The sequence below is a fragment of the Elephantulus edwardii genome, unplaced genomic scaffold (assembly GCF_000299155.1).
Source record: "Elephantulus edwardii isolate Elephantulus edwardi_28Jun2011 unplaced genomic scaffold, EleEdw1.0 scaffold00008, whole genome shotgun sequence".
Taxonomy (NCBI): Eukaryota; Metazoa; Chordata; class Mammalia; order Macroscelidea; family Macroscelididae; genus Elephantulus; species Elephantulus edwardii.
Genome location: NW_006399758.1, coordinates 26,774,451 through 26,793,545, shown reverse-complemented (window position 1 = coordinate 26,793,545; position 19,095 = coordinate 26,774,451).

Here is a 19,095-nt window from a genome sequence, read left to right as displayed (position 1 = left end):
AAGGCGGGGGTGGGGGAGGATTTACAGGTGTGGTGGAGGATATTTCTGGGATGCCTGGAATATTTTGTTTCTTACATGAGTGCAAGTTAGTTACAAATGTGTTCACTTTGTGAAAATTCTTCAAACCATTCATTTATGACTCATAAATTGGCTTAGTGGAAAGGAGCTGTACTGCTAACCCAAAGGCAGGCAGTTTGAATCCACTAACTTCTCTGAGGAAGAAAGATGGGTAAAGTCCTTCCATGTGACTAATAGCCTCCAAAAAATTCTCTTAGAGGGTCAGCTATGATTATTGGTGAAAGCTGATATTTTGGTAGGCCCCCCAAAAATCAATGAAACAGATAAAGGAACGTAGTTTAAATTATCTGGAACATAAAGCTAATGACAAAACTTCCATCTTGTCAAGTAATGTACTTACTCTAAATAATAAGGTTGCTAATATTACAGGCTTATTAATCCTTTTGCTTTATCCAGAAGGTGGTCACCATGCTAGAGGTCCTCTACATTCATTAGGAACTCCCAGGTCTGCATCTGATCTCGACTCCTAAGTCCAACAGCACTCTATTACATCAATTACTGAGTCCCTGTCTCTGCCCCTCCAGTGGCTCCTATTCCTTAATTTAGAAAATATTCAAATCTCTTCCTATTCCAGAAAAGAGCTCCACAGCCAGGCTCCATCCCAAATGTTTGCCTTGGCGACCTGTCATTTCCTCCCTACTTGCGGTCTTCATTTCCTCCACTCCCAACTATCCTTTAATTCTACCCAGCTTAATGCCTTATCTTGCTCAAAATTTCATGAACTATTCCTGCTGGGAAACCCTCAAGCAAATGACTGCCCTGGTACCATGATGTGGGAGCACGTCTGCCATTTCCTCATCCTACCTCTACAACTCCCGTGGTGCCTCTGACTCAAGTATCTTTAGATAGTCCTCAGCTTGCATGCAACAGAGGAGACAGTTTGGTAACTTTTTACTGGTAAGTTACTCCTATAGATTCTATGCAAGCAGGAACTGTATCTATCCTCTCCACTATCAGGTCTTCAAAACGTGTAGCAAGCTTGATTTAGGTCAGGAGTACCATAAATAACCAATAGTAATTGAAAGAATGAATAAACAAGAAATGTGGAAAGGTCCAGAATGAAGGCTGCATAGTGGAGTGGACTTGAGGTGGGGGGCAGGGAGGATTGTATACCAATGAAAGATTTTTTTCTTTTACTTTTCAAAGAGAAGAGTGAACTGGGGAGTATGGGTGGGCAGGGAGAAAAATGCAACAATAAATCAGTGGAAATCCAAAGTCTCTGTAAATGTTCATTAAAATTAATTTTAAAAAATGTGGAAAGGAAACCTGAAGTAGGACTGGCCCATGACCAGAGCAATGCTTTTCAAAGCTTTAACATACTTGGTAAGATCAATTAGTGACTTGTGAAATAAATTTTGTGATTTTGACTGGCATCTTTAAAGGAAATAAAGCAGGATAGATATGCAAAAATAAAAATAAAAAAGGATAAGATAGAAATAGAACACAGCAGGATAGTATAGAAACAGAATAGAGTATAAAAGAGAAAGACCATATATATATACCAATGAATTACAGTAGATAAGAGAACTTGAACCAAAGCCAACTTTTCTGTATTTGAGTTGATTCCTACCATGGCAACCCTACAGGACACAGTAAAAATGTCCCTGGGGATTTTTTTCGAGATGATGAATCTTTATAAAGCAGATTGCTCATCTTTTCCTCAAACAGCAGCTGGTGGATTCAAACCAACGACCTTTTGGTCAGCAGCCAAATATGTGGATGCCTGGACTAGATTTAAATCTCAACTATTTCTCATTTGGGGGCCCACAAATCAGAAAGCTACACTGCTCCAGGAGCCTGCAAAGGACAGAGTTAATGAAATATCAAAGGATCAGTAGAAACATGAGAAATTAGGTTATCATCAAAATCAGCCAAGTTTGAGCTGCTTATTTTTTATTATTTTTTTGCTTTTGCTGTTTCTGGCAGCACAAAGTCTTCTAGAGAAGTTAATATTCAACTCACAGTCACAGTTCACTTTTAAAATGTGCAGAAACACTTCTTGAAATGATAGATGACAAATCCACTATATGTATAGTATTAAAGTCTCAGTGTCACAAAACCTATATAATTTTATAAAAAAAACATGTGAAGAGACTATTCAGAATTGGGGGGGGGGCTTAGGGGAAAAAATAGAGTTGTTATTGTGTATGGTAGAGTCCAACCCATAGCTGACCCTCCAGTGGGTTTTCAGAGGCTGTAATCCTATGGGAGGAGATTGCCCATTCTTCCTGCCTTCCTGTATATATATGTACAGTTGGCATCAAGTCGCCTGTAACTCATATTGTACCTAGGTACAATAGCTCTGATCTCTGCTCTATCCTGAGCCAGTATCACTGTCTCTGACATGCCTACCCTATCACCCCAGTTACTCTATCAATCCATCTCATCCGGGGTCTTCCTTTCCTATGCTGTCCCTCCACCCTTTCAACCATGATGTCCTTCTTAAGGGACTAGTAGTCTCTCCTGGCCACATGCCTGGAGTATGTGAGACAGAGCTTCAAAATCCTTGCCTCTGAGGTGTAGCCTGGTTTGTTTAATCTGCTCCATGACAGACCTGTTTGTTCTTTTGGCTGTCTATGGTATGTTCAATACTTTTCTCCAGCACCATAGCTCAAAGGCATCCATTCTTCATCTGTCATCTTTAGTCATTGTCCAGCTCTCTGATGCATAACAAGTAATTGTAAAGACTATGGCCTGAATCAGGCGTACCTTAGTCTCCAGGCTGACATTGCTCCTCTTCACTTTTGCTCTTCAGCCCTTTTGAGAGGTCCCTGACAGCAGCTTAAAACTAGACAACAACAAAAAAGACAATTGAAAAATAAACAGAAGATTTGAGTGAACACTTTACCAAAGAAATTGTTTACAATGTCAGGGAAGTGGCCAATGTCTGGGATGTGTCCTTTCTCCATAGCTTTTTAATCTATATGCAGAATAGATCATTTGGGAGGCTAGACTTTATGAGTAGAAATGTGACATCAGGATTTGAGGAAGACTCATCAACAACCCGTGCTTTGCAGATGACACAATCTTGCTCCCTGAAACTAAAGAGAGCATGAAGTGTTTGCCGCAGAAAATCAAGGGCTGCAGTCTCCAATACAGATGGAAGCTCAACATTAAGAAAACAAAGATTTTCGCCGCTAGGCCAATTGGCAGCACAATAATAGATGGAGAAGAGATTGAGGTTGTTCAGAATTTTAGCTTGCTTGAATCTGTAATCAACACATTTGGCAACAGCAATCAGGGAATCAAAAGATGAATTGTATTGGGAAAATCTGCTGATAGGGACCTCTTATGAGTGTTAAAGGGCAACAATGTCAATGTAGAGACTGAGGTGTGCCTGATCCAGGCTATGATCTTCATAATGACTTGCTACACCTCAGAGAGCTGGACAATTAATCAAAGAAGAATTGATACTTTTGAGTAGTGGTGCTAAAGAACATTACTGAACATATCATCGACTGTCAAAAGAACAAATAGGTCTGTCCTGGAAAGAGTGAAACTAGGCTGCTCCTTGGATTTTGGCAAGGATTTTGAAGCTCTGTCTCACATACTTTGGGCATGTTGCCAGGAGTCCTTAGAGAAGGACATCATGTTTGGAAAGGTGGAAGGACAGCGTAAGAGAGGAAGACCCTGGAAGATATGAATTGCCTCAATAACTGGGGTAATGAGGATTGGTGTGTTGGCCAATAGACAACATCATGCTAAATGGAGATAAGATTGAAAATGTCAATTGTTTCATTTTACTTGGGTCCACAATCAACACCCTTGGTACCAGCAGTCAGGAGATATATTAGGATACATTAGGGAGTTTGCTGTCAGGGACCTCTTCACATTACTGAGGAGCAATGGGCTAAGGTGTGTTTGATTCATGTTATGATCTTCTCAATCACTTGCTATGCACCTGAGAGCTGAACAATGAGTAAAGATGGCATCAGAATAATTGAGGCCTTTGACCTATGGTGTTAGAGAATAGTACTGAATATCCCATGGATTGCCAAAAGAATGAACAGGTGCATCTTGGAGAAGGTGCATCCAGAGTGCTCCCTGTAGGCAAATATGGCAAAGCTTCAGCTGAAATGCTTTGGGCATGTTGTTACGAGAATCTATTCCTTGAGAGAGGGACATCAATCTTGGAAAGTTGGAGGGTCAGCAAAAGAGTGGAAGACCCTCCATGAGAAGTAGTGACACAATGACTGCAGCAATGGACTCAACTATGTCAGGAATTATGAGGACAGTGTAGGACAGGACAGGGTTCAGACCTCTTGTTCATAGGGTTGTTATGAGTTGCCTGATGGGGTAAATGCCAGAATTAAGGGGTGAGATGAGGTGAGTCGACAGTTCCAAGTACCTTTTATCTGTGAAAACCCATTTCTAGAACTTCTACCAAAACAAACAAACAAACAAACAGAGGTGTTCCAATCTACTGGCACCACTGGTTAGTCATCTCTTCAAAGCCTGACAGTCATCAATTTGAGTAAAGAAGAAATGCTTCTTTCAGAAGGAATGTCATACAACCAAGTTGGTTTTCTGGTAGCACTTCTTATTCTTCTTTTTTTTAGTCTTTAAATTTTTATAAGAGCAGAAGGCAGAATCCAAAGTGGTGGCTTTTTTTTTGGTCTTAATTATTTTTCTTCTAGTTCTTTCAGAGACCAATAAAAGGAAAAAGACTCAAACAACAAATGTTGGCGTGGTTGCGGAGAAACTGGAACATTTATTCACTGTTGGTGGGAGTATGGTGAACCACTACGGAAGGGAGTATGGAGCTTTCTCAAAAAGTTGCAAATAGAAATACCATTTGACCCAGCAATTCCACTACTGGGGATATACCCCAAAGAAACCAGAACTGCCCCCCAAGCAGATATATGCACAGCATGTTTATCACAGATTTGTTCACAATAGCAAAGAGTTGGAAACAACTTAAGTGCCCATCAACAAATGAATGGATAGAGAAGCTGTGGTATACTCACACAATGGAATACTATGCTGCTTTAAAAAACAAAGAACTCATGAAATAGTATACAAAATGGGTGATCCTGGAGGACATTATGCTGAGTGAAATATCTCAGTCACAAAAGGACAAATACCGCATGCTGCCACTGTTGTAAAATGGGACTGACATTGGGGTTGAAAGGAGACTGAGAAAGATGGGATAAATTTTATATAAAACATTAAAACAGAGGAGGGATAGACTGTTTAAAAGGAATGTAGGATTAGGTATTATTGTCATATGACAGGAGTCCAGAACGAAGGCTGCATAGTGAAGTGGACTTGGGGAGAGAGAGCTTGGGTAACAGTGAAAGAATTTTTCTTTTACTTTTCAAAGAGAAGAGCAGACTGGGGGGGGAGCAGGGGGGGCAGGGAGAAAAGTACAACAAAGAATGAATGGAAATCCGAAGTCTCTAAACTTTCATTACAATTAAGAATCTTTTTTTAAAAAAATTTATTTTTATTTTACTATTTGTGTGTACCCGTCAAATCAGATCTGACTGGCACAGGAGGAGATTGTCCCTCCTCCCCCGGCAGAGCATCTGGTGGATTTGAACCGTGCGCCTCTGGGATTGTAGTGCAGCTTCTTGCCACTAGGCCATCAGAGCTCCCCTAAGAATCATTTTTTTTAAAAAGGAGAAGGGCTAAACTCCACGAGCTTTGTGTACAAAAGCCCTCCCCAAAAATGTTTCCTAATGCATATTTTTCAAAATAGTGTTCAAGTAGGAAAATTTAATAAACTCTCATCTCCTCATTATTCTTTAACACTTCCTAATGTCCAAAAGGGATTAAAATTTCAAATTAGAAGTCCTGAAGCTCTGTGCAGCATGTTGTTATTCTAATGATAATACAGTTACACTGGTTTTTTTTAAAATATTGTTTATTGTGATTTGACTGAAAGTTTACAAAGCATATTGGCTTTTCAAATCATGTTTTGTACGCATTTAGTTTCTAACATTTGTTACAACACACATCCATATTGGCCGTTGTCTTTTCAAATTGCTGCCTGTGTGCAAAATACACTAATATCCTCACCTGATACACTTACTTGGAACTAGGTGTACACATGAGCTTAGAGCCAGCATAAAATTCCAATGCGTGCCCGAAGTCATCATCATTGAGTCCATTCTAATTTACAGTGACCCATCAGAATGGAGTAGAACTGCCCCAAATGGTTCCAAGAAGGTCTGTCCTATAGAGCAGCTGTGGACTCAAACCACCAGTCTTCCTATTAGCAGTCAAACAATTAACACCTGTGTAACCAGGGCTCCTCCATGAATGCCTGTGGTTAGGTGCAGTGGAGTCTCAAGTAGGATTCCCAGTGACCCTGTGAATAACAGATCTGCATCCTGTCCTTTCCTATGCCACCACCACCATCATCGTCACCATCATCACCATCATCACCATCACCATCATCACCATCATCATCCCTGGCATACTCAAGCCCATTGTACGGTTACTGTGTCAGTCCATCTGGTTGAGGGTCTTCCTCTTTTTCACTGACCGGCCACCTTTCCAAGAATGATGTCCTTTTCCAAGGAATGTTGTTGTTTTTATTGTTGTTATGTGCCATCCTCATAGTGACCCTATGTACAACAGCCCTAAACTCTGCTCTGTCCTGTGCTGAATGCACTGTCTCTGACACACCCATCCCGATTACCCAAGTCACTGACAATATGCCCCAAATAAAGCCTAAACAGTAGTAAATAATAAGGGTCATTTCAGCCAGAAAAATAAGTTGGTAAATGTTTTAACATATAAAAAGAAGTAGCAATGTTTGTGATAATATTTGGTGGGGGGGGCAAGGGTTGCCATTCAAAACCGAGGAAAGAATATGAATGTCAATTAGAAATATTTGCCAGTCCTCTAGGTAGAAAGATGTTATGCTATTTGAAAATTTTCATTTTCAGTGTGCAAATAAGTGAGAGAAGGAATATCGAAAACATCTGTGTGCTGGGACAATTGGATATTCATATGAAAATGGAGGTTTAACTCACACCATAAACATAAATTAACTCAGAATAGTACCTAAATGTGAGAGTTAAAGAGGTAAAACTCTTAAAAAGTGCACTGCAGACTTGAAGAGACAGGGTGACAAAAGGCATGGATCAATACTAATTTGTTATATAAAACACAATGTATGTTAATGATACTTAGAAACACAGTGTACATGAATGAGAAACATATATATGAATGTTGGTATGCAAACCAATCTTCTAAAAAAAGCACATATTAACTAATAAAACATGTACAGGAACTCAAGGAGGGGAAGGGGAACGGAGAGATGATAGGTAGGGGTGAAACCATAGGGCTGCACAGTTTGGTGGGGAAGCAAATGGAAAGGATCTGGATGAAGACAGGGTAATGATGAGCAAGGTTCAATGGTGATTGATTTTATAAAACATAATGCATGAGACTGTATGAAACACAGTGTGATTGAAGAATAGTGTAAAACACAATGTATATAAACTTTGTAAGCAAACCAATATTAAAAAAGTTGGCAATTAATTCATAGTTACAACAACAAAAGTATGAGCAGCAGAGGAAGAAATTGTTAAGTAGGAATTGGTCAAAATAAAAACTCATTTACTTCAAAGAATGCCATAAAAATGTGCAAAGACAACCCACAAAAAAGAAAATCTTTGCAAAACATATATGTAATAAGGAACTTGTATCCAGAATACATCATTAACTCTTAAAATTCCATAATAAAAAAAACTCAATCAAAACGCACAAAGGATCTGAATAGACATTTCTCCAAGGAAGGGATACAAATGGCTACTACGTACAAAGGATATTTAACACTATTTATCAGGAAAATGCAAATCAAAGCCACAGTGGATACCCCTACATACCTACTAGGATGGCTATCACCAAAAAGTCAAATAGTAACAAGTATTGACAAGAAGGTGTCAAAATCGGACCCTCTCCTACATTGCTGATGAGAATGCCAAATGGTACATCTACCTTGGAAATTAATCTCAAAGTTCTTCACATGATTGAACATAGAGATACCACAGAACAGAAATGAACATATATGTCCAAGTAAAATCATTGTACATAATAGCATATTTATAGCAGTAAATGTTTATAGCACCTTTAGTGATAATAGACTAGCAATAGGTACAGCTCAAATGCTAACTAATGGATAAATGCACAAAATGTGCTGTATATCTATCCTTATGATGAAATAGTATTCTGTCACGAAAAGGAATAAAGTATCAGTGCATGCTATCATTTAGATGAATCTCATAAATGTGCTAAGTAAAAAAAAAATTTAGAAGAAGAAACCAGTTTCAAGAGCTCTCCTAATACATGATTGCTTTCACAAAACGTCTAAAATGAAGAACTCAATAGAGATAGAAATATTACTCAGAGCTGAGGTGGGGAACAGGATGAAAAAACAGGGGTAATAGCAAATGGATACAGATTCATTTGAGGGTGAGGAAAATGGTCAACTACTGAATGCTGTACATATCTGTGCATATGCTAAAAACCATTGAATTGTAACTTTATAGATGATTTGTATGAGAGGTGAATTATATCTCAATAAAATTGTTATACATATACTTATATGTGTATGTAACTATTACACATTTTAAACTATTATATTTATAAAGAGGCTATAGTGGCCCAGTAGGTAAGTAGTTTCATGACCAACTTAAAGGCAGGCAATGTGGATTCACCAGCTGCTTTGTGAAAGAAAGACAGACAATCTTCTACATGATTTATGATCTCTGAAAACCCTCTGTAGGGTCAGGCTGGTTCTGACTTGACAGCAATGAATTGTTTTGTTTTGTATTATATATCTATAACTATTATATATAGGATAATTATATATGTAACTGTTTTATACACACACACATACACACATATCGTTCTAGTGTATCATGTCAAAATTAACTCATAGCTGACCTTCCAGCGAGTTTTCAGAGGCAGTAACGTGCATGGGAAGAGAGTGCCCATCTTTCTCCCATGAAGCAGTAGGTGGATTTGAACAGCATGCCTTTGGGTTGGGAGCACAACTCCTTAATACATCAGATATATACTATGCCATACTGAGGAATTTTTCATCAAGGGAGTGAAAATCTTAAATATTTTTTTCTAATAAATTTGTTCTTGACTAAAGCAGAAAGATCATCTGACAAATGAGGCTAATACATGACTTTGGTGAAATTAGGCAGCATAAGTCAACTAAAACCAAATTTATTGCACTGAGATTAAGTAACACTGATAAAGGAAAACATTCAGCTGGGAACCAGACACAAAGCCCAGTGTTTGCCTCCTTTTTCCTAAGGCATTCTAAACACCTAGTGTGTGACTGAACTAGGTGCTTAGAATGGTAGATGTTTGTATTTGTTGACAACATGAATAAGGGTTTTAATTTTTTTAAATTTAATTTACTTTACTCTTGTTGTGTATGTCGAGTCTCGAGTCAGATCCAACTTGCACAGGAGGCTATTGCCCCACCTTCTCCAGAGGAGCATCTGATGGATTCGAACCGCATGCCTTTGGGACTGCAGCATAGCTTCTTGCCACTCAACCACCTGAATAAGGGTTTTAATACCAGTTGCCATTGAACTGACTCTGACTCCTGTGTGCCAGAATAGCCTCCACAGGACTTTGAATGCCTGATCCTTGAGTTGGCTATCTAGCCTCTGGGCTAGACTAAGGTGCCTCTGAGTGGACTTGAACTTTTGCTCTTTTGGTGAGCAGCTGAGTATGTTAAAGGTTTGTGTCATAGACTCAAAGGCTCAGTGGCTAACAATGCCTCAGATTCCAGCATGAGAGGAAAGAGAACTCTTAGTGGAAAAATGTAACAAAGACGATGAAATTGGAACAAGTTGCAGCTGAAGATAATGAGCATAAGGAAACAGCTGCTAAAACTTCAGAAGCACTTAAAAAGACAGTGAAATCTGAGAAAGAATATAAACAGAAAAGAGGCAGCTTCTAGGGAAAGTGTGGAGAGGCCAATAGTCGCTGTGCGGGTAGAAATTCCTTCAGAAAGCTTGCCACTTTGAGACTCCCTTATCCTAAGGCTACATTCTGTCTCTCAGCTCTGTATTATTTTAAAGCCTAGGGCTCCTGCCTTACTCATTCCTCCAGGAAAGGTTAAATAAGGCCACGAAGACAGAGGCAGACAGGGGACAAAGTACAGAAAGCAAAGACTATGATACTTCCCCCCCCCCCCAATGTCACGCAAACTAATGAGCAAGACACCACCATGGCTTATGTTCCATTTTTTTTTTCTGTAGGAATATCTGTAAAGGTGCACCTTCAGTTTATCAGATAGTTCACAGAGCAGATAGTTCCGTTTGCTTGCTTGCACATTGGCAAGCTCGGGTTGAGTGGTATCAACACTGAAAAAACTCCAATGCTCTAGAATGAATAGCAGCAAGTCTGTAGCTTCAAAGAGTCTCGAGTTGGTGCCTCAACTACCACATCTCTCATGAATTCATCTTCCTCCACAAACCAAGTGGTAGTAAGTCCTGTCTCTAATTACTTCTTTAACTATAACAAATTCTCATGGTTTATTTTCACAACCATTTAGGACTGAGAAAACAGAGCTCTGGTGACTAGTCTGTGGGGTGTTAATTGCTGCTGAACAAAAAGGAAGAAAAATGGATAGTCCCTCCCATTGTGATTTACAGCCTCAGAAAATCAGTGCAAGGATTCTAGGAGCCAAATCCACTCGTTTGACATTGAAATTTGAGAAAAGCAGCCCAGATGGTGGGATGGTGCAACAATTAAGTGCTCGATTGATTGAAGGCTGGCTGTGTGAACACACCCAGAGGCTCTGTGGGAGAAAGGTCCAATTGCCTGCATCTGTGAAGGTTACAGCCAAGAAAACCTCATAGGCATTTCAACTCTGTCACATGGGGTCATCATGAGTCAGAATCCACTAACAAGACTGTACTTACCTTGGCTTCTTGGTCCCTTCATTACCTAGGATTCTACGTGGCAGCTTGCAATAAAAAGATAAAATCAAGCTGACGCTTGGTGTGGTGTGGATTCCGGCTCCTGGTGACCCTCCAAACTTCTGAGGTTCTAAAATTCAGCAGAAGGAGACTGCTCCGCTTTCTCCCAAGGAGAGAACGATGGGTTTGCTCACAGACTATTCTGTTAGGAGCACAAAAAAGCTACACACTCCAAGAGAATGACAATTTTGTCATATTTGTATTGCTAACAATTGATAGTGACACACATGGTATCGACTTAACAAAATAATAATGAACATCCAGTTCACACCCAGATAAAATTAGGTTGTTAGGTCCCCTGACAACTACTCAGCTGAGCTGTTGAAGTCCCCAACAACTCGCCGATCCTGTGAATATCAGATCGGAACCTCATCCTATGCAGCTCTGTCCCCACCGTCTCCAACATGCTCCAGCTCCTGGCAAGGTCTCTATTTCTCTTCATCTCCTTGAGGGTCTTCCACTTTCCCCTCTGACATTCTACCCTCCCCAGCTTGATGCCTTTTTCCTAGGACTGGCCCCTCCTGACAACATGTTCAAAGCATGTGAGACAAAGTGTCACGATTCTTGTCTCCAGGAAGCACCCTGTTTGCATTTCCTCCAAGACAGACTTGATTGATCTTTACAAGTCGACAAGACACTCAATCCCCTTTCACAACCTCACAATTCAAAGGCATCAGTTCTTCCTTGGTCTTTACTCATATAGGGATGTGATAGATATTGATTTAAATGCGTTACAACAATATAAGAAGACAAGGGGCAATATAAGAAAGCTGGGGACAGCCTTGGAGGGAGTGTGAGTGCCTCAGGGTCACCTGGAGGGTCGTCCTCTCCACCACCCTCCCTCTCAGCTCCAGCAGTTCTGGGTGGAGACCATCAATTTACATTTCTAACAAATTTCAGGTGATTCTAACAACTCTTTGAAAATCCCTGGCTTAGGGTAATTGAGGAGTCCCAGGGTGGTACAGTTAAACCTGCAGCTACTTAGAAAAAAGATTGAGTTTTTTAAAAAACCCATCCAGACACTCCAGTGAACACAGGCAGGGTGGTCCACTTCCAGGAGGCCCCAGCTTAAAAACATCTTAGGGAAGGAAGCGCTCCTCTGCCTGCACCTGATAGGCTGGTGGGAATCAACACAATTGGGTAATTAAACAGAGCTGTGGCAGAGCCAGGTGAGAACAGAGATGAGAAGCTTTTCTTGCCTGCTTGCAGCAGCTGATTGAAATGTCCACCTCCCAAACCCCAGGTCGGCCTTGGCCAGACGTCCTGCTTCTTATCAGCTGTGAGTGAAAACCCCTCCACTATTGTCCTCTGTCAGAGTAGGTGGCAAAGGCATATAATAAGGACTCCAGAAAAAGCACTGCTTTGGAGAGGAAAAAAGTGCTCTTTGTTGCTAACAAAAGAGAAAAGGGTGTTTTGAGGAAAAGATGATATTTTGAATCCAAGAGCAATTAGTGTTCATAAGATATGCCACCTTGATGACATGGCATCGGGCTAGGGTTTCTTCCTCTACTGGGCCAACTCTGGGACTGGCCAGTGCAGAGTGGTGCACAAAGGTGGGGGTGGCATCTTTAGTTAACACTTGTGCCAATCAACCAACCATTTTACTGTCCCCTGTGTGAACCAGAGTAGAACTGTGCTCCAGAGCATATTCAGTGGTTGATTTTTCCAAAGCAAATCACCAACGTGCCTCTGGGTGAACTTGAACCTCCAGTCTTTCAATTAGCTACCAAATGGGCATTGACCACTTGTACAGACCAAGGACAGGACAACTCAAATGTGGCAGAGGGTGTCAAAAGTTTTACTTGGCTTTGCTGGTTGGTAGCATTGTTCTGCTCTTTCCCCCAAGGAAATCTCACTGGGTCCCCAGGCTCTGGTGTCACAGGTGACAGTGAGTTGAATGCAATTCATAGCGACCCTATGAACAACAGCTCTGTTCCTTGCCCTATCCTTTGTCATTCTCACGGTCTCTGATACACTCAAGCCCACTGTTGCAGTCACTGTGTCAATTCATCTTGTGTCTTCCTCTCTTTCATTGACCCCCTTCTACCTTTTCGATACACGATGTCTTTTTCCGAAGACTGGCCCAGGCTGACAAAATGTCCAAAATGTGTGAGAGGAAGCGTCACCATCTTTGTATCTAAGGAGTATCTTCGTTGCGCTTCCTCCAAGACAGATTTGTTTGTTCTTTTTGATGTCCATGAGGTATTCACTACTTTTCCATAACACCACAGTTCAAAGTCAACAGCCCATCTTTGGTCTTCCTTATTCATTGTTTGATTTTCAGATGCATAGGAAACAACAAATACTGTGGCTTGTTACCAATCACATCTTAGTCTTTAAACTGACACCATTGCTCTTTGGCACTTTGGAGAGGTCTTTGGCAACACCAGTGGCAAACTGGTTAAGTCTCCTTTGGTGTAGACTATAAATCTCAGTTACAGAAACAAAGAACTTGGTACTTCTTTCCATGCAATGGAAACATTATCCAATTGCTCCACAAAGTAACACATGAATTATCCATTTGTGTGTCACAGATAGGCTATACAACTGACAATTTCTGAATTAAGTTGCATTTCTCATGGGGAATTAATGACACTTCAGAAATCATCTGTGATTTGAGCTTGCTATTCAAGTAATCCAAGGCTAATCTCAAAGAATTCCTGATTTTTCCTACAGTTTATAGACTCATCTGTAAATAATAAACATGAAACATTTTCAGAGTTAACCAAATCTGTTTAAAAATGGGGTTAAATTTGAACATTAAAAATTTATGTTATGTTTTAAAGATAAAGGCTTTAACAGAAAAGACAGTCAATAGCAAATTTTTACTAGCTTTAAGGCACCCAAATCAAAGCAAAAGCATACTAAATTAGATAAATCACCAATTTTACAAACAATGTGGAGAGTGGTTGATTGTAAGGAAAAATTTGAAAGTTAAAGAAATTATTATTTCTAATAATTTGTGATTTGGAAAGGCCTTTTTATATAACACTCCTAATGTGGAAGCCATAAGGTCTGAGAAATCACTTGACTATGTTTAAAAAAATTAATATAGGAAAAAAGTAAATAGATAAATAAACACATGTTAAGAAGGTTTTGTATTTTTATTATGTTGTTGTTGCTGTTAAGTGCTGTGGAGTTGTAGGCAACTCAAAGCAACCCTACGAACGAAAGACCTGGACACCTGTATAACTTTTGTCCTTTCTCCAGGTTCATAGGGTTTCCAGAGGCAAGCTATTTCGGAAGTGGATGCCAGTCCTGCTTCCAAGCTTATTTTAATCAGGGAACTCCACCAAACATTGCCCACCATGAATAACCATTCTCGCATTTGACACATCAGTGTTACAGTGTTCAGCTTCACAGCAACAAGTTACCTCTGTACAGCAAGTGGACAGACCAGGGCTATACGACCTAGAAAAATGTTTCACCAAAAACAATTATAGCTGGGGGAAAACCACCCACCAAACACCACTCAGTCTACTGAAGAAGGTTTGTTTTGTTCTATTTTATTTTTTAAATGTAATTAGTTTGGGGGTGGGCACAGAGAAAGGTGCAACAGTGAATGAATGGAGATCCTAAGTCTCTGTAAACTTTCATTAAAATTAATTTAAAAAACGCAATTAGTTTCCTAGGCTTTTTTTTTTTAAAAGACGTTTAATTCATGTACATTGCTTTTTCTCCACCCACCCCCTTCACCCATCAGTGGGCTTAAAAGTTTGAGCCTAAGACAGAGTCAGAGCTGTCGTACAGAGGGTCACAGGTAACTCAATTGCACATAACAACAAACAAGATGCAGGGTTAGATTGATCCTTGCTGCTCAGAATATGTTCTGGCTAACACTGGAATCTGCCTGCGCCCCCAGGAAATTGTTACAAATGTGGGACCTAGGCCTAGATTTAATACCAGAGTATCCATTTTACCAAGACTTCTGGTGTTCATTGAAGTTTGAGATGCAGTGATGTAGTAATAAATTGCATAAAACGCACTGGAGCCTTCATCACTTTGAGCAAACAAGATTGTCTTCTGCATAACACAAGTTGTGGATGAGTCTTCCTCCTATCCTGATACTACATTCTTCTTCATAAAGTCCAGCTTCTTGAATTATTTTTCTCAGACTGAATAAGTATGGAGAAAGGATACAACCCTGATGCACTCACTTCCTGATTTTAAACCATGCTCTTGCTGTTTGGACAACCTTTTGGTTGAGATATAAGTTTCATTCTAGTACAATTAAGTGTTCTGGGTTACTCATTCTTTTCAGTGTTAGCCATAGTTTGTTATGATCTACACAATCACATGCCTTTGAATAGTCATTCTGATACTCTCAGCTTTCAGGCAGGATCTGACATTAGCAATGATATCCCTGGTGCCACAGCTTGTCTAAACCCCACTTGAATCTCTGGTAGTTCTCTATTAATGTACTATTATAGCTGTTTTGGATACTTTACAGCAATATTTTGGTTGCATGTGATATTAATAATCTTTGATAATTTGTACATTGTTTCTACCTTTCTTGGGAATGGGAACAAATATGGAATCTCTTCCAGCCAGCCAGCCAAGTGGCTGTCCTCTGAAGTTCCTGGCATAGATTGGTGAACACTTCCAGTTCTGCATCTTTTAGGTTGACACTTGTTAACTGGTATTCCATCGATTCCTAGGGCCTTATTTTTAACCAATACTTTCATTGTATGTCTTCTTTCATTGCCATTGGCTCCTGTTCATATGATATTTCCTGAAATTTTTCAGTATCAACCAGTTCTTTTTTAGTACAGTGAAAGCTTGCTGTGGAAGATCAAAGACCACAGCCATCAATACAGATTGCATATCAGTATCAGGAAGATAAAAATCTTCACTTACCTGACTGATAAGCAACATCGTGATATATGGAGAAAAGACTGAAATGAATCATAATTATTTCATATTACTTGGATCTAAAATCAACATCCTTGGTACCAGCAGATCAGAAGACATACTGAGTCCTTTAGAGTAGTGAGAGAAGATCTTCACCCTGAAACCTACAGTGTCCCTTTTCAGCAGGAAGTAGCTAAGAGAATACGCCGTCCCCTTTTCCTTATTAATCAGGGTGAAATCTCTCTTAAGGAGGAGTGATAGGGAATGGCAAAGGACACACTGACAAAGGAGATTAATCAGAACTGGTTTTGAATGGGACAATTAAAACAGACTTTCAAGGAATATTCAACCTGAATCCTTCTGATCACATGGAGATTTTTTTAAAGTATTTCTTTGAGTTTATTATGTTTAATTTGTTTTAAGAACAAAACAAACAAAAAAAACCCCTAAGTAAATGAAAAAAAAAAAAAAAAAAGACATACTGATCTGCCATCTGCTGTCAGGGACCTCTCCAAAATACCAAGGAACAGTTATGTTAGTTTGAAGACAAAGGTGTGCTTGATTAAGGCCATGGTCTTTTCAGTCACTTGCTATTCAACCGAGAACTGAACAATGACAAAGGATGACAGAGGAAGAACTGATGCCTTTGTATTGTGGCATTGGAAAAGAATACTGAATAGCCTATGGACTGCCAAAGGAAAAAACAGATACATCTTGAGAAAAGTACAGTCAAAATGTTCCTTGTAAACAAAAATGGTGAGGCTTCATATCACATACCGTGAGCATGTTGCTAGGAGAGAGATTGGAAAGAGATTTCATGCTTGTAAATGTAGAGGGTCAGTGAAAGAGGGGAAGACCCTCAACGAGATAGACTGACACACGACTGTAGCAATGGGCTCAAGTGTGTCAGAGATGATGAGGATGGCACAGGACAGGACCCAGTTCAGTTCTGATGTTCGTCCAAATGGTCGCTATGAGTAGTTCTGGAGTTTATGGCACCTAACAACAACATACTGAAAACAACGGTTCCCTCCAGGAGGTAGAATTACTGGTGGCCTACAAAACTCTTGGGGTGCATGGTCACCACCTCTGCCTTTTTCAATCCACCAAGAGATTTGAGAGAGAAAGATGGGCAATCTCCTCCTGTGTGACTTACATTCACAGAAAACCTGCTGGAGGATCAGCTATGAGTTGGTTCCATCACTCAAGGGCAGTAAGTTTGAGGTGATATATAACGCATACGATCTTATTTTAAAAAAATAAAATTGTTATAACTTGTGGCAGTAAGTGTATTCTAATTTTTCCCCCAAAGGCAACAATTCTTTATTCATTTCCCAACATTCATATGCATACAGAGCAATTGAAAATAACATTTTAGTCTTTAAACAGACATCCTTGCTTTTTAGCACTTTTAAAAAGCTCCTTGACAGTAGATCTGCCCATTGCAATACATTTTTTTAAATTGAGATTTTAATAAAAGTTTATAGAGAACTTGGATTCCCATTCACTCATTGTTGTAGAGTGTATTCTGTTATGAAAATAAAAACAAAAATTTTGACAGAAATAAAAAATTAAAACACTTGAGAATGATAATACTAATTGCTAACGTTTATTGAGCCAAGTCCTATTTTAAACACTTTACATGTACTGTCTAATGTAAACTTCATAGCAACATGTGAACTCTTTTTTTAATTTTTTTTTTTAACATGTGAACTATCAGTCCATTTTATAGAAGAAAGTAATGGCACAGAGTAGTCTTAATACTTGTGCAAGTCTGCTGCATCTGGTCCCTAGTCTGTTCTTTCTTTGGATTCTCTTTTGCTTTGATTACATCTCTTCCTTAATGAGCATTGTCCAGAATGCTGTGAAGAGGTTTCATTAGTTATTTGAAGTGATTGGATTCTGGAAGATGGGATGTTTTGTGTTGGTTGAGGGCGAGGTATGGACTGTTTGGTTGTTTTTTACTTAGCTCACAATTGTATGTGAGCTGACTGCATTTGCTGGATTTAGCTAACAATGAGCTATGGGAAGGAAACCACTTGTTTAGAGAAAACAGGACCTGGTGGAAGGTCTTGGTATTAAAAAGTCAGATGGGCCCTAAGTCTCCAGTTTGGAGGCTAGTGCCAATTGCGTTTGGAACTAACATTCTTCTAAGTGATACAGCACTGGTCTGTCAGTTTGCTGTACTGGGTAACTTGAGGTTGCTGTGATGCTGAATGCTGTGCCACTGGTGTGTCAAATGCCATAATGGTTACCCATGGTGGACAATGTTTGGTGGAGATCACAGGTTAAGACAGGTTTGGAAGTAGGAGTGGCATCCACTTCCTAAACAACATGCCTCTGGAAACTCTAGGAATATTAGAGAAATGATGATAGTTACAGAAAAGGGTTCAGGCCTTTTGTTCATGGGGTCACTATGAGTCATGTTTGACTCGACAGCACATTTAACAACAGCAACTTATATCATGTTGGCAACTAATTAGTAACTTATTTTGGAGTAGGCTACATACATTGTCAAGCCAGGCCTTTATCACTACTTCAGAATAACCTCTAGCAAAAGTGTTCATTGAATATATTAAAAAAAAATTACACTTCTCCATATGACCCAGCTATTCCACTACTTGGAATATTCCCTGAGAATATGATAACTGGGGCACAAACTGAGATTTGTACACCTATGTTCATAGCAGCATTATTCACCATGGCAAGAACATGGAAACCGCCCAAATGTCCAATCATAAATTAATGGATTGAGAAATTATGGTACGTTCACACAATGGAATACTATGCAGCACACAGGAGCAATAACTTTGTAAATTATTACCTAACTTGGGAGGGACTGGAGAGTATTATGCTGAGTGAACTAACTCAGTCCCACAAGGATAAATATTGTATTTTATTTGTATTGTATTTTATTGTAGAAGGAGTATAAGGATCCAGGAGAGGTGGGAGAAGCTGGAATGGGAGAAGCAGAGGGATGTGGATTTATGGGGGGATGGGGGGATGAGGGGATTAATCAATGGATTGTACAATTGGTGGGGAAATTGAAAGAATTTGTTTGAATTAGAATTTTGTAAATAAATTAGTGGGGAAAAAGTCAGCTTGGGGAGGGGGAAAGGAAGGAGAGGGGGTAAAATGTGCAACAATGAAAAAAATGTGCAACAATGAATAAATGAAAAATCTAACTTTTCTGTAAACTTTT